This window comes from Gorilla gorilla, chromosome 8, assembly GCF_029281585.2.
Source record: "Gorilla gorilla gorilla isolate KB3781 chromosome 8, NHGRI_mGorGor1-v2.1_pri, whole genome shotgun sequence".
Classification (NCBI taxonomy): Eukaryota; Metazoa; Chordata; class Mammalia; order Primates; family Hominidae; genus Gorilla; species Gorilla gorilla.
In genome coordinates this window covers 8,949,834-8,962,328 of record NC_073232.2, presented here as the reverse complement: position 1 = coordinate 8,962,328, position 12,495 = coordinate 8,949,834, and the positions used below count along the sequence as shown (strand labels likewise).

At 39.7% G+C, this 12,495-nt stretch overlaps 1 pseudogene; it reads left to right on the top strand.

Annotated features, from left to right (window-relative positions):
- The first annotated feature begins 7,195 nt into the window (after positions 1 to 7,195).
- On the top strand, positions 7,196 to 9,638 carry LOC129524856 (large ribosomal subunit protein uL23-like; annotated as a pseudogene).
- Positions 9,639 to 12,495: the final 2,857 nt, after the last annotated feature.

Sequence of the window (12,495 nt, the reverse complement as noted above, 5' to 3'; positions counted from 1 at the left end):
GCCCAGGCTAGTGTTGAGCTCCTGGCCTCAAGTGATCCTCCAACACTGGCCTCCCAAAGTGCTGGGATTACAGGTTTGAGCCACCATGCCCTGCCTGCTCATATATTCTTCAATAATGAGATAAGAAAAACCTATCACCAGGCAGGAATTTTAGAGGTTTCCAAAACTGGAACATATGACTTGTGATCAAGCCCTTCCACTGTTTTCTGTCTTTTATGTCTGCAACTACAGTTCCACTACTGTTTTCCTCAACCAGCTAAGAATTAAACGTCTCGAGATCGTAAATGTCTATGTTTGTAAACATCATGATTCTGCCTGTACCCTGCATTAAGTTAAATTGTCAGAGAAATTGAGATGTATTTTAGTTATTTGGTTATTATCTTATAATTATTCTTTTGGCATTTCTGCATTTCACAAGGTTCTTTTCATGGAAATATCTAGTTAGAAAGAATAATACTTTTCTAAAATTGTGAGCTCAGTTTCTCAGGTTGCCAACTATTGCCACTGCACTAACCAATCTTCCTTCATCTGTCACATGAAACTCTCATAATCACTTTATGTTGTTGATAACCAGTCACAGGTCTTACAGTGCCGTTTATAGAATATGATCAAAGTAGTGTTGACTAAGAAATTATCAATATAATAATAAAACAGCCCAGTATTTTATTATATAAGTTGTATATACCTTTAATTTAAGCCAGAGTACAAAGATCCGTAGACAAATCATGCCATTAAAAAAAAACTCAACAAATTTGACGTTATTATGAAGATGAAGAAACAGATTTATCAAGCTCTATTTTCTTTAAATTATTTTTTATTATACTCTCTTTCTTTGCTTCAGACATCTGATCTAAACATTGGCAGTGTTTGTGATCAGTCTTTTGGTACATTTAATGGTGTTATTTTCCCCACAACTACTCATGATTATATATATGCTTAGGGACTTACACAGTTTTGAAGGTTAATCAAGCACAGTGAGAATGAACTTGATTTGCATTGTCTGTCTCTGAGAGTGGTCAGGGACTTCACCCTCAGCCCAAGGACAATCTGGTTGCCACGTCTCCTGGTAACAGCTGAGAAGTACATCTTGATTTATGTTGTTAATGTATCATATGGGACTCAGTTTTCTTTTATACTCTTACCAACCCATATGACCTCTAAGGATTTTTATGTTATTCTTTTTTCCTCACATCTGTACTATGTTATTGTAAATCCTATGATACTTCTAAAATGAATGTGTCAGATTTACTGAAAGAAAATATAAGGAACACAGTAAAGTTTAAAATTGGGATGAGCAATGAATAACATTTTAGTATAGCTAAGCAATATTTGCATATTTGTGTGTAATGTGTTTAAGCAAGTATTGGAAGATATTTATACAAATAATAACATTACCTACCCAAAATTCAAATTGAGTCAAGTGTCTTATAATTTTTTAATTTTTAATTTTTGTGGGTACATAGGTGTATATATTTATAACATAAACGAGATGTTTTGATACAGACATACAAAGTTAAATAATCACATCACAAAGAATGGGACATCCATCCTCTCAAGCATTTATTTTTCGAGTTGTGAACAATCTAATTACACTCTAAGTTATTTTAAAATGTACAATTATGTTATTATTGACCATTGTCACCATATCGTGCTATCAAATAGCGACTCTCATTCATTCTAATTATTTTTTGTACCCATGAATAATGCCCACCTCACCGTAGCTCCCCACTATCCTTCCCAGCCTCTGGTAATCATCCTCCTCTCTATGTTCATGAGTTCAAGTGGGTTGATTTTGAGATCCCACAAATAAGTGAGAACATGTGATGTTTGTCTTTCTGTGGCTGGCTATTTCGTTTAACACAATGATTTCCAGTTCCATCCATGGTCTTGCAGATGACTGGTTCTCATTCTTTTTTAGGGCTGAATATTACTCCATTGTGTGTATGTACCACATTTTTTAATCCATTCTTGATGGACACTCATGTTGCTTCCAAATCTTAGCTATTGTAAATAGTGCTGCAACAAACACAGGAGTACAGATATCTCAACATACTGATTTCCTTTCTTTTGGGTATATACCCAATTGTAGGATTGTTGGATAATGTGGTAGCTCAATTTTTAGTTTCTTGAGGAACCTCTAAACTGTTCTTTATAGTGGTTGTACTAATTTACATTCCCACCAGATCACACCAGTTAGAATGGCGATCATTAAAAAGTCAGGAAACAACAGGTGCTGGAGAGGATGTGGAGAAATAGGAACACTTTTACACTGTTGGTGGGACTGTAAACTAGTTCAACCATTGTGGAAGTCAGTGTGGCGATTCCTCAGGGATCTAGAAGTAGAAATACCATTTGACCCAGCCATCCCATTACTGGGTATATACCCAAAGGACTATAAATCATGCTGCTATAAAGACACATGCACACGTATGTATATTGTGGCACTATTCATAATAGCAAAGACTTGGAACAAACCCAAATGTCCAACAATGATAGACTGGATTAAGCAAATGTGGCACATATACACCATGGAATACTATGCAGCCATAAAAAATGATGAGTTCATGCCCTTCGTAGGGACATGGATGAAATTGGAAATCATCATTCTCAGCAAACTATCACAAGGACAAAAAACCAAACACCGCATGTTCTCACTCATAGGTGGGAATTGATCAATGAGAACACATGGACACAGGAAGGGGAACATCACACTCTGGGGACTGTTGTGGGGTGGGGGGATGGGGGAGGGATAGCATTAGGAGATATACCTAATGCTAAATGATGAGTTAGTGGGTGCAGCACACCAGCATGGCACAGGTATACATATGTAACTAATCTGCACATTGTGCACGTGTACCCTAAAACTTAAAGTATAATAATAATAAAATAAAAAAAGGTGGCAGCCAAAAAAAAAACAACAACAGTGAGAAACCTGGTTCCCACCATCTGTGACTTATGTAAGTCATTGTTTTATTCCAGATACAGACACTGTGGTTTTACAATTGTTCACAATTGCTTCTGTTGGAAAGAACTTTATAAAATGGAATCCATTGATGAAGTATAGTTCATTTGCCTTCAGCCTACAGATTGTATTCATTTACAAAGTGACTTAAGTGAACACCATTTTCCCTACACCTTCAGTGAGTTTTTACCTACATTTGTGTCTTAGTCCATTTTGTGCTTCTGTAACAGAATACCTGAGGCTGGGTAATTTATAAGTAAAAAAGGTTCATTTGGCTCACAATACTGGTGGCTGGAATGTCTGAGATTGGGCAGTTGCATCTGGTGGGGCCTCAGTCTTTTTCACCTCATGGTAGAAAGTAGAAAGGGGGCAAGGGGTGCACCAGAGATCACATAGCAAAAGTGAAAGCAAGAGGGAAGCCAAGGAAGCCAGACTCTTTTAAATTACCTACTCCTGCAGGAATTAATCCATTCCTGTGAGAGCAGAGCTCAATCACCCCCATGGAGGACGTTAATCTATACATGAAGGATCCGTCCCCATGACCGAAACACTGTCCACTAGGCCCCACCGCCCCACACTGACACATTGGGGGTCAAATTTCAACATGAGTTTTTGCAGGGACAAACCACATCTAAATCATAGTAATTTGTAGCATAGTTAAATTCTTTTTCACATGATGTATTCTGTCCTGGGATACTCCACATCCTGAGTAATTTTACTTAATTTGAATAGAGTTTGATTTACCCATTTGGCTGTAAAATTCTGTGTATTTTGACAAATGCATTGTGGCAGATATCCCACTATTAAAGTATCATATGTAATACTTCAAACCTCCACCCCATGGAGCCAATGGCTTCCCATCTGTGTAGTTTGCCTTCTCCAGTGTCTCATTAAATGAGGTCACACTGCGTGTATCCTCCTCAGACTGTCTTCTTCCACTTAGCAATGTGCATGCAAGATTCACTCATGTCTTTGTGTGAGTTGATAGCTTGTTCCTTTCTACGGCTAAATAGTATTCCATTTCATGAATGTACCACAATTTGGTTATGCATTATGGAGAGTAAAACCTTCCTCTTCTAACTTTGTTCCAGGGTTGAAGACCTTCAAATTAACTGACAATAGATATATTAGTAGGAGAGACAATATTTGGCTTCTTATTCCACAAGTATCATTGTGAGACAAAATTCATCAGATGGCAGGATCCAGTTTACAAAGAGGTGAAAATAGCCCAAAAACAAGAAACAAGACTAGAATCTGATAACCCACAATAGCTATAGTTTTCCTTTAAAAAAATTTTTTTTTGAGACAGGGTCTGGCTCTGTTGCCCAGGCTGGGGTGCAAAGGTGCAATCTCAGCTCACTGCAACCTCTACCTCCTGGGTGCCAGTGATCCTCCCTCCTCAACTTCCTGATTAGCTGGGACTACAGGCACATGCCATCATGCCCATCTCATTTTTGTATTTTTGGTAGAGATGGGGTTTCACCATGTTGACCAGGCTGGTCTTGAACTCCTGGCCTCCCAAAGTGCTGGAATTATAGGCATGTGCCACCATGCCCGGCTAAGTTATAGTATTCCATTGAAACATAAAATGTCTCTCTGTAGTAACCATCATTTTTGATCATAATCAAAGTAAGACTATTCTTGTTTTAAAAATAAGTCTAGTTTTGTTAGATTTTGCTTGATTGTTTACATAAGTGCAGCAAGAACAGGAGATGACCACATAGATGCTTTCAAGTTTCTTTGCTGGAAGTTTTCATACAGAATCTCAGAGTTGACTTTTAAAGGCCTTATTCAGGCTAAAACCCAAGCCAAGAACATACTATCAAATTTCGGCTGCAGTCCTTATAGCTTTGTGTGAATTCCTCTTTTCTTGAGGTCCCCAAAATATCCCTAAATTCCTGGGCCTACCAGGAAATGACCTTCTTTACTAACCTGTAAGGCTGTGAACCCTGTAATCTAGGTATCAGGCTGGCTTTTCTCAGAGTGCTGTTGGGAATGAAGTTTTTGGTGTTCCAAAAAAAAAAAAAAAAAAGAATTAACGTGGGAACAAATGATCTCTTAGCGAGGCGAGCTTTACTTTCTGCAGAAAGGGTGCTACTCAATGGCTGTCCAGCCACAAGAGCACACCAAACAAAGGAGACAGAGTTACTTATAACCTGATGTGTCTACCCTAGTGCTGTGTCCAGTTTCCATTGGCTGAAATAGGACCTCACATTTTACACTTTACCCGATTGGCTATTAGTTGAACACTTTCTTAATTAGGTAAGGGGAATAGAAAAAAGAAAGAAAAGGAAGTTGCCCAGGGATAGTTAAGGAAGCATCTCCAAATAAGGAATGGCATGCACTATGGGCTGGGGCTTGTCTAGTTCTGCCCAGGCATGCTGGAGCAAGCTAGGACAACTGATTTGGAATACACACACACACACACACACACACATGTATATATAAAAATAGTGGATAGCAATCTTATAGTAAGAAATTGTGACTTTTTATAATCTTTGAAGAACTTTCCCATTTCTCACAGTGCTTTGTAAGCATTGTCTCCATAAAAGTCAACCTTACTTCCTTAAAATTGCTGGTCATAACTGATCTTAGGTACATTTCCTATATATGATATTCCTGTAAAAACCTTGATAATATAACCAAAATTTCCAATTATGTCCTGTTATAAGGTTCTTATTGGACTTTTGATAACAACTATATCATCATGAAAATAAGAGTATTCAGTAAGAATTTCAAAATTCTGGAGAAATCAGGCAGAGAAAAAAGATAAATGCCTAATTTCTGTTTATAAAAGTATAATCTACTAAATTGTTGTAAGTTACAGTTAGATTAAGAGAAAGAGATTTCTTAAATCCAGAAACTAGAACATTAAAGAACCAGCAATGCTCCAAAAAGCTATAAAATTATAATCAATTTTCATCAGTTCACTCAGTGCCATGTAGTCAATTCCAGTCTTGCTGGATCTTGGGTTAGTAGTGTCATGAACCCATCAGTTTCTCAACCAGACTTCTGGAGACCTTCACTGAGTCAAGTGTATGGTCTTAAAGTTATTTAAGCAATATCATCAGAAGCCTATAACCAGAGTACCTGTCATACTCTTTTCTGTGAGTCTCAGAGGGAGTCCTGTGTTGGAGATGAGCATTCTGACCTGTAGCTGATTGCAGGAGCTTTCAGGAAAGCATCAGGGGGAAATAATATCTAAATGACAAAGAGTATGAAATGGCTATGATGAAAGATCTGATGAGAGTTCATTATACCACAACTGACAAGGGTGTTCGATTTTCTCTGTGGCCTCCCAAAGTGCTGGGACTACAGGCGCCTGCCACCACAGCCAGCTAATTTTTTGTAGTTTTAGTGGAGGTGGAGATTCACCGGGTTAGCCAGGATGGTCTGGATCTCCTGACCTTGTGATCCATCCTCCTCAGCCTCCCAAAGTGCTGGGATTACAGGTGTAAGCCACTGTGCCCAGCACAATATTTAAAATAATAATTGGAATTATGACTCATTACTCTATACTGGCACATAGCACGGATAAGGAGGACATTAACAAATTTCCATGAATTTTATATCATTTCTGAAAACATAACATTTTACCCATACAAATATAACACAGGGAAGGTTAGGTATCTCTTTTTATTTGTATTTTATGTATGGTTTTCCTTATAAAAAATACATCCTACTTTACTTGCGAAACATGCCCTACTTTTCTTGCATGCTTTGCATGGGGTTGTTTCTAGTTATTCCATTATTTCTAGTAGTTCTATTTACATATACTGATTATAATTTTAATACTTAGTAATCTTTTATTTTCCAGAGAAAACTAGGAAGTAGTCAGTTATAAACTGTCATATATTAGCATTCTATAGCAGGTTAAAAAATGTATGAATATACCATCTCCCAACATCTAGAGGGATGTGTTTCCTCATAATACAATTTCTCAGTGTGGCAGAAAAAAACATGTTTATTAATGGGCCAAAATATCTTTAGTCTTTCTGTAAAAATAGGAAGCCAAAAGTATATAAACTTGAATTATTTATGTTCAGTAATTAATGTTTTAGTATTGTATCTTATTTATAAATGGTCTAGATATTTAATGCAAATCTTTTACTTAGCTTAAGTTTAAGGCTAAAAATTAGCAAAAGTACTTTGGAAACTACTATTAGGCAGATTTACTGTAAACAAATTATTTTTGAAATAATGTTTTTCGCTTTTCACAAGATGGCACCGAAAGCGAAGGAAGCTCATGCTCCTCCTAAAGCCGAAGCCAAAGTGAAGCCTTTAAAGGCCAAGAAGGCAGTGTTGAAAGGTGTCCACAGCCACACGCAAAAAAGAAGATCTGCATGTCACTCACCTTCAGGTGGCCCAAGACACTGCAACTCTGGAGGCAGCCCAAATATCCTCGGAAGAGCACCCCCAGGAGAAACAAGCTTGACCACTATGCTATCAAGTTTCCACTGACCACTGAGTTGGCTGGAAGAAGATACAAGAAAACAACATGCTTGTGTTCTTTGTGGATGTTAAAGCCAACAAGCACCATATCAAACAGGCCGTGAAGAAGCTCTATGACAGTGATGTGGCCAAGGTCACCACCCTGATTTGTCCTGATAAAGAGAAGAAGGCATATGTTCGACTGGCTCCTGATTATGAAGCTTTGGATGTTGCAACAAAATTGGGATCATCTAAACTGACCCCAGCTGGCTAACTCTAAATATATGTGTATCTTTTCACCATAAAAAATAATGTTTTCCATAAGAATGACAACTTAATTAGAACCAAATCTATAGGCTTTAAGATTTTACATTTCTGTAAGTATAATATTAGCTTATTTGACTAGAACTCAAGCAGAATGGGAATTTATGTTTGTTTTATATTCAATAGTGATAACTTTGAAGACATAGTTGTTTTATTACACCAAAAATATTATATTAATCTCATTTAACCAAGTTTTATCCAAATCATGTTAACTTAAAAAACATTTGATCAGTTACTATATTTCTGGGAGTTTGGTGAATATTTATTTATAAATGGTTATTTTTTTCCAAGCCAAGTTAGAATAGAGCACTTTTAGAGGATTTTATAAATGAATTTTGCAGTGGTATCCGGAGTTAAGAAAATATCACATGTACATAACATACATTAATAGATATACAAACACAAATAGAGATTTCATAGCTTTCATCCTGAAATTTCAGCCATGAATCAGGCATAAATATTCTGATGGTTAATTTTAGACATCTACTTGACTGGATTAAGAGACACACATAGCTGGTCAAACACAATTTCAGCCATGAATCAGGCATAAATATTCTGATGGTTAATTTTAGACATCTACTTGACTGGATTAAGAGACACACATAGCTGGTCAAACACAATTTCAGCCATGAATCAGGCATAAATATTCTGATGGTTAATTTTAGACATCTACTTGACTGGATTAAGAGACACACATAGCTGGTCAAACACGATTTCAGCCATGAATCAGGCATAAATATTCTGATGGTTAATATTGGACATCTACTTGACTGGATTAAGAGACACACATAGCTGGTCAAACACGATTTCAGCCATGAATCAGGCATAAATATTCCGATGGTTAATTCTAGACATCTACTGGACTGGATTAAGGGACACACACAGCTGCTCAAACACAATTTCTAGGCATATCTGTGAGGGTGTTTCTGGAAGACACTGAGATAACCCTGACCTAGTGTGGATGGGCACTGATAGGGTTTGGCTGTGTCCCCACCCAGATCTCATCTTGAATTGTAGTTCCTATAATCCCTACATGTCATGGGAGGGACCCAGTGGAAGGTGATTGAATCATGGTGGTGGTTACTGCCATTCTGTTCCCATGACAGTGAGTGAGTTCTCATGATCCGATGGTTTTATAAGGGGCTTTTCCCCTTTGGCTCAGCACTTCTCCTTGTTGCTGCCATGTGAAGAAGGACATCTTTGCTTCCCCTCTGCCATGATTGTGAGGCCCCTGCAGCCACGTGGAACTGTCAGCCCATTAAACCTCTTTGTTCTTTATAAATTGCTCAGACTCAGGTATTTCTTCATCGCTGTATAAAAATGGATGAATACAGGCACCATCCTATTGGTTGAGAGCCCAGATAGAACAAAAAGGAAGAGGAAAGGTGAACTATCTCCTTCTGAAACGGAAACATCCTTCTTCTCCTGCCCTTGACATCAGAACTTCAGGGTCTCAGAGCTTTGGCCTCAGAATCAGAGTTACACCATTGGCTTCCCTGATTCTGAGTCCTTTATATCTGGAGTGAGCCATGCTGCCAACTTTCCTGGTTCTCCAACTTGGAGACAGGCTATTGTGTAACTTCTCAGCCTCCATAATTATGTGAACCAATTCCCCTAATGAGTCTTCTCTCATCTATCTATCTACATATATCCTATTGATTCTGCCTTTCTGGAGAACCCTGACTAATGTTATTACAATAATACAAAATTCACTAGTTTATATAGAAGACTTGGTTTTTGTCTTTGCCCCATTTTATATTTGTATTATAACTGTGTATCTGGAAAATGGAACAAGTTTTTATCTTCTTCATATGAGGGCCAAAGCTTTTTTCTCACCAATATTTTTGGAGATTTTTAAGATTTTCTTTTGTTTGGACATACAATCTTACGGAGGCTGAGAAATAAAATTTTTTCTATTTTATTTTTCAGCCCCAGGTGTTTGCTTTTGCAGATTCTTGAGCACATTGAGAGCATGGAGAGCCTCCAAGGCATGGAGTGGGGTGCCTAAAGTTTCAGTGATGACAGGGAGTTGAGAGACTCAACTGGGAAAGGAAAAGTCTAAAAGGAGGCAATTTGGAAGATAAAAATTTTCTCAAAGGAGCGATTAAATTTCTAAATAATTCTTAGTAAAATCATGCCAACAGGAAAGGAAGTAGAATTAGTTCCATATTGGTGGAACACATAGCAGAGGTGTGAGAAGGGAGAATTTACTCAACTGAGAAGTTCCCATGAAAGGAGCAAGTTCAAGATCACAGAGACACCTTGAAACAAAAAGCCAGGAATAACTTCCAACCCAAGAGGAGAACAGAGAGGCCTCAAAACCAAAGCTAGGATAAGAAACTTGTAGCCCAAGAGTTATCTTCCAGACAAAGAAGCCTGAGATTCCAACGCAGCTTCAGAGAGTACTCACTCAAAATGTTACTGAAACTGTAGGCTTTTTAATGACTTAGCCATGCATGCAAAAGGCATTCCCTAAGGTGGCACAGAAGATGGAGCCCCCATATCCAAAGATAGCCAAGGAGAAAGAAAGAACCCTGTTGCCAGAGCCAGTGGGCAAAGGCAACAGAAAAGGAGACAAGGGTCCTAATGGGATGAGATCCTTTCAGATTTAGGCTTATACAAACTCCTGAGAACTGGCAGGTTGACAGCCCTGTTCCCATTTGCTAGGAATGCCGAAGTTCTAATGCAAGTGAGGAAGTCTATATCCCAGCTTGTGTGCGGGTCCCTGGATTCTGCTGCTGGTCGTGCGGGGCCTGACTCAGAGGTGAAGGCCATGGTGTAAGTGCCCTGGGAATACAGCTCACCCCTCAGAGAAGCCAGGTGGGCTCTTAAATTAGAAAGGCTGGCTGGGTTCGTCCTCACCCTGGAACCAAATAAAAGTGGCAGCATTCACTCACTATCCCCAGCCTGCAAGTGGCTGCCCTAGTCTTCCGGTCACTTTGGCACAGAGCTTGCCCCTGTAAGGCACCTCCTTGAACTGCATTGACCCCACAGGCCTGCCATACCTGCACTTGTGAGGTTGGGTCACGACTAGTCTGTACCCCACAGTTTAGAGCAGGCGGCGGTCACGGCTCCATCTCTCCCCAAAGTTTAGAGTAGGTGGTGGTCACTACTCCTTCTCTCCCCAGGGTTTAGAGTGGGTGGCAGCCATGGCTTCATCTGTCCCCAGGGTTTAGAGCAGGTGGTGGTCACTGCTCCATCTCTCCCCAAGGTTTAGAGCGGGCGGCAATCATGGCTTCATCTGTCCCTGCGGTTTAGAGCAGGGGGTGGTCATGGCTTCATCTCTCTCCGGGGTTAAGAGCAGGTGGTGAACACTGCTCCATCTCTTCCCGGGGCTTAGGGCAGGCAGTGGTTACTGCCTCATCTCTCCCTGGGGTTTACAGCAGGCGGTGGTCACTGCTCCATCTCTTCCTGGGGCTTAGGGCAGGCAGCAGTCACAGCTCCGTCTCTCCCTGGGGTTTACAGCAGACGGTGGTCACTGCTCCACTCCTCCCCAGGGTTTAGAGCAGGCAGCGGTGGTCACCGCCTGGTGGTCCATCTCTCCTCGTTGGTAGGACTTTGCAGGCTGTGGGCTGCCTGTTGTCTGGTTCAGCAGAAGTGTACAAGCATCCCTGTTGAGGGTGAAGCTCCGCCCCATCTCTGCTCACTCTGTTTTCCTAAAGATCAAGTTGTCCTACTTTTATTTCTAATTGAGTCACTTAGAAAACCAACTTGTTTTTCTAGTTGTCTAGATGACCAAGTAGGGTACCTAAGAAGCGAATCTGTAAGTAATAAGCATCTAAAGTTGTGCTTTATAGATGATCTTCAGAGTGACCTGTTTATTACTCTAAATGATGAATCAGATACCGGTCTCCACTGTAGAAACATCCTTCCTATCCTAAACAAAATGGAACTCCTGACTATATTCCTGGTCTTCTACCCAATTGGGGATGTAATTCAAGTGTGTCAGGCCTCTGAGCCCACGCTAAGCCATCATATCCCCTGTGACCTACATGTATACATTCACATGGCCTGAAGCAACTGAAGAACCACAAAAGAAGTGAAAATAGCCAGTTGCTGCCTTAACTGATGACATTCCACCATTGTGATTTGTTCCTGCCCCACCCTAACTGATCAATTGACCGTGTGACATTCCTTCTCCTGGACAATGAGTCTTAAGAGCTCCCCCACCAAGCACCTTGTGACCCCCACCCTTGCCCACGAGAGAAAAACCTCCTTTAACTATAAATTTTCCACTACCTACCCAAATCCTGTAAAACTGCCCCTTCCCATCTCCCTTTGCTGACTCCTTTTTCAGACTCAGCCAGCCTGCACCCAGGTGATTAAAAAGCTTTATTGCTCACACAAAGCCTGTTTGGTGGTCTCTTCACACAGATGCACATAACAAAGTGTGGGTGATGCGAACAATGTTTATGTAATCAACTTTTGCTTAAATCCCTTCCTTAAAGATTTGAATCTTGGTCTAGAACATCCCTCTGGAATGTCATATTTATTGTATCATGTAAATGTCCAATTTAACATCCTATAACCCCACGGCATATTGGGTACACGTGCGGCACAAGTTACCTTATACTCTGTACAAGAAATGGGTCAGGAAGAATACTAGCCTTGTCCTTGCAGATTTTCTCAATTATTCCTCATCTATAATGCATATGTGTAGGGAAACTGGCAGGATGTAGAAATGAATAAAAAGAGGAAACATCTTTTTTCCTTGCTTTATATGACCAGCAATCAGTGCCACTGATGTAGCAAGTGCCATGTAAACATCAGTTATTTTA